This window comes from Fukomys damarensis, unplaced genomic scaffold (genome assembly GCF_012274545.1).
Source record: "Fukomys damarensis isolate Sample0158 unplaced genomic scaffold, DMR_v1.0_HiC HiC_scaffold_36, whole genome shotgun sequence".
Classification (NCBI taxonomy): Eukaryota; Metazoa; Chordata; class Mammalia; order Rodentia; family Bathyergidae; genus Fukomys; species Fukomys damarensis.
This window is the reverse complement of record NW_022900948.1, coordinates 36,535,904-36,540,111: the sequence shown is the minus strand read 5'-3', so window position 1 is coordinate 36,540,111 and position 4,208 is coordinate 36,535,904. Positions and strand designations below refer to the sequence as shown.

The 4,208-nt window shown below is 49.8% G+C and overlaps 1 protein-coding gene across 5 annotated transcripts in view; it reads left to right on the top strand.

Annotated features, from left to right (window-relative positions):
- Positions 1–4,208, top strand: part of Traf1 (TNF receptor associated factor 1) — a 38,449-nt gene that overhangs the window by 15,305 nt on the left and 18,936 nt on the right. For 2 of the 5 annotated variants that reach the window (XM_010602927.2, XM_019204355.2), the window contains exon 1: positions 3,363–3,635. The exons of 2 other annotated variants lie outside the window; for them this stretch is intronic. The gene's annotated coding sequence lies outside the window, so the exon portion shown is untranslated. Of the gene's footprint in view, positions 1–3,113; positions 3,236–3,362; positions 3,636–4,208 lie in introns of those variants that run through there. One more of the 5 variants, XM_010602931.3, reaches the window with a different exon arrangement.

Here is a 4,208-nt window from a genome sequence, read left to right as displayed (position 1 = left end):
AGGTGTAGATTTTTTTTTATTGTAGCTAGTTGGGGTCCTATATGCCTCAGTTATCTGAATGTCAAATTCTTTCCCTCTGTTTGGGAAGTTTTCTGTCATTAATTCTGCAAACAGCTTTTTAAAGTCATTTGTATTTTCTCCTGCTACTTCATGTATTCCTATCAGTCTTATGTTATTCTTCTTTGCATCATCTAGGATTTGTTGGATCAATTTCTAATGATCCCTTGCTGTTTTAAGAGACCTCTCTTTTCATGGTCACTGACTGCAATCTTATCTTCTATATCTGAGAGCCTAACTTCGCATTCTTTTATTCTGTTTCGTACACTTTCAATAGAGTGCTTAATCTCCTGGATATCTGTTTGAATCTGTTTTATGGTTTCCATTTCTTTCCTATGTTGGGCGTTTATTTTTTCCATTTCTTTCTTATGCTGGGCCTTCATGGCTTCTATCATGGTCCTGAGCTCATCTATTTTTTTGTCAGTTTCTGCTCTAGAGTCTCGAATCACGACTTCCATTTTGCTCACTATCTCTATGGTTATCTGGGAAATTATTTCTGTTTTGAATTTTTCTAGAGCCTGATTGATCTGTTTTGTTACTTCCTGTGCTTTGAGTTCAGGGTGTCCTGGTGGTTCACTATCGGCCTTTTCATCCTCATTTGCCCTACTGTTTGCCATTGGTGAACTGGAAGTCTGTCCTTGTGTCTTGCTTAAGTGTTTTCTCATTTTAATTTTTGTTGTCGGACTGTCCTTGGTTTAATCTCTGGATTATCACCCAAATCTTCCTGATATAGTTGCACCCTAGCTTCTGTGTCTCTAACGACCCACAGACATTCTCATCTTCATAACATCAGAGAAAACAGCTCATCAAATCAACGGCAATGCTTTACCCCAACTGATACAATCAGCAACACATTAAGATCAAGCACAACTTGGACACTGACCACCTGTGGTAGTCACTAGTCTATCACCCTTAAATCATTTGAATTAAATTGAAATCAAGAAGCAGTCCAGAACATGTCTGCAGTGAACAAACTTTTCAATATAGTATATTTACCATTTAATGGCTCAGACAGAGCGAGGATGCAAGACCCCTGATCTCAGTTAGCTGATTGCTGAACCCCATGACGCTGACTGACCTCGGGCTGCAAGGCCCAGATTGAGTTCCCCATCCTTCTGAATGGTTGAACTCCATCCGCAACGTTCTATTACAGGTTTCCCACGCCCTTTCTTTAAAGATGTTCAAAGTTGGGAACTCAGAAAAATACCCTTGATGACCACCTCTGTCTTTGCAGAGTGGGTCCAAAGACTTGCACAGTCAGGAGGTCTGAGAGTGCGGGGCGGGGGAGCTTATGGGGGTTCAGGGGCACCTGCGCGGCTACCTTCCCGGCGCTTGAGCGATGGCTGCTGGGTCGGGCGCAGGCATGGTTCTCCGGTCGTCTTGTTCTTTAAAAAAAAAACGTGTGTGTGTGTGTGTGTGTGTGTGTGTGTGTGTGTGTGTGTCCTAACTTATTACTTAGGCAAACATTTATTTGCCCCCATCCCCAAAAATCAGCTGATTGTCTGGAGAAAACAAATGTAATACAAATCTCTTAACTCTAAAATCAATACAGATTTCAGACAGGACTAGGAGAGGAAAGGAAGATGCAATTCTGTTCATCTCAGCATTCAACAGTCAGGGCCTTTTCTGTTTTCACCATTCTGCATCTTTTCACTATTCTGCATCTCCTCTTGGATTCTGAATCTCACGCTAAAGCTGGGCAGGGCAGGAGGTGGCCAGCCTCAGGGAATTCACTTTTCCCATCTTCGGTGCAGGCTCCCAGACCTCTTGTTTTCCAGAAATGTCCCTGCTGAGCTTCTTTGTAGGAGCTGTGGGTCTCCAGGCAAGGCAGGTCACATCAACAGCAAGGGTCTGGCAGCTGCAGGACTGCGGCAAAACTAGAGAGTGAAAGCTTTCAGGTGCTTCTGAGCACACTCTGAACAGATGTGGATACGAAACAAGGCTGAGGGTCAAACATTACCTACTGTGTTATTCGCTATCTTGTTCCTCAATCCTGGCCTCATGCTCAGACTTGAACAAAGGGGCTGTTTCTCTTTTCTAAATTTATTTTTAGGGGGAAAAAAGTTCTACTGGGTAGAGATCAGTGGTCTCCAAAAGGGTTTATTTCCCTTTTAAATCAGGTTCAACCTCACAGGACTTGGCTTTCAATTTCTGTAGCTTCTCTGTGCCCTGGGCACTCGGAGATCCTTTGGTGATGCCCCCTCTATTTGAAGAGCCGTCAAAATTAAACTGAGTGACTACAGATAAGTTTTTGGTACTTTCCAAAATTAAACTATTTTCCCTTGGTAAATTTCCAGCAAATGAGCTCACTAATCTGAAAACAGGATGTGGCACATGAAGAGCAGGAGGTTCCTGCTCTTTTCACTCACGATGGCCCAGGACAGAGAAGAGGGAATGGGAGAGAGGTGAGACAGAGAGTGGCTCTTAGACCCCAACCCCTTGAGAAATTTCACTTCAGGGCTTTGTCTGAGAATCAATGAATTGTATCCTTTACTCTCAGAATTGAAAGTCCTCACAGAGGCTGCCGCTGGCCAACCTCCCATACATTCTGGAGGTTGTCTCTTGGCTCCTGAAGCCCCCCTGTTTGTCCCCAAACAAGCACTCCCCTTCTAGGTGCCCCCCCACGATCTCCTTTCACCTGCAAGACATTCCTGCAGCATCCACCTGCCAGAGACTTCCCTACATCCCAGGTAACATCCAGTAGGAACTCAAGACAGAAATAGACAGGAACCCTAGTACATAAAGATCAGCAAAGCTGAATCCAACGAGGTGGGGAATCTCCCTCCTCCCTCAGCAGCCGGGCCTGCAGCTAAGTCTGATTAAAGAAAAGAGATGTTGCCAAATTAGTGGTTCGCAACAATAAAAGTTGTTTGTATTTTTAAAAAGACAATCCTGCTGCAACACCAAATTCCATGATTCTTGTGTAATAGAAATAAACTCATAGAGAATAAGTGGCAGTGCCTGAGTGCTTGTGTGTGTGTGTGTGTGTGTGTGTGTGTGTGTGTGTGTGTACACGGGCGCTGTTTAGACTTAAAAAAGCAGAAATGGTCCCTTAAAATAACCGGATTTGTAAACGCACCGTTGGAACCGTTCAGCATCGTCTCTTCAGTGATTGCACCAACCCACCAGCGTGGATGAGCTTGGCAGTGTGCGGGCTCCGCGCGGGGATTCCACCAGGGTAAGAAGCGGCCGCTGCTTTTCCGGTCACCCGGCTTTTGCACGTCAGACCGGCAGGGGGCCGGGGAGGATTCTTCAAATGCCAGGAGTGTGTGAACTTATTCCGGGAGAGTGTGTGCCGAGTGCTCCGTGCTTCCAGACGCGGCAGTGGGCCCCGGAACACCGCGCACGGGACAGGGGTGCGGGGCTGCATGCGAGTTAGACACTAGTGAGAGTGCAGAGCCTCAGTTTCCCCAGCAGAAAAGCGCTCGCCCCGCCCCGGGGCGGCCTCAGAAACAAGTCAGGTTGGCGGGACTCCGCTTGCAGCCCAGCCTTTCCTGGCTTCCGCCGACCAAGAGGTGTCGTCCTTTGCGCCCCACCGGAAGCTACCGAATGGGCCTCGGGGAGGCGGCGGCACCGAGGTTGGTGGTGCCCTAGATCGCACCGGCGGGGCTCCCCAAGCTCCAGCCCCACAGAGCTCAGCCCGGGGGCTGGGCCCGTCGGGCTCACTGCCCCAGCTCTGTCCACGCGGGCCTGGGCCTCCCTGGGGCACGTTCATCCTGAGCAGGCACAGGCCGCTCTGGTCTGAGTGTGCTCGCATCTGGGCCTTAGCTGTGGGCTGAGGACTGTCGTCTCCGCCTGTCCTGGGTCGCACGGGGCGGGGCTGGGGATCACAGAGGCCTGGGGGCATCTGGGAATCAACAGGGCAGCCGGCGCCTGCGGGGCGGGCAGGGAGCGATGGGTTTGCAAGCCAGGTGCCCAAGCGCATGGGCCCACGGAGAATTCCCAGGGGACCTGGGGTCCGGTGGAGGAAGCGGGGAGAGATAGGGAGATGGTGTACGTGGCTCGGGGAATCCAGTGCGCAGACCCTAAGAGTGGAGCGGTGCAGATGGGCCAGTGGAGGTTGCAGGTGGAAGGGTGTCAAGAGAGGCCTGGAGGGACCCCGGGAGGTGGGGGGGGGGGGTGCAGCACGGGAGGGGAGGAAGCTAGGAGGG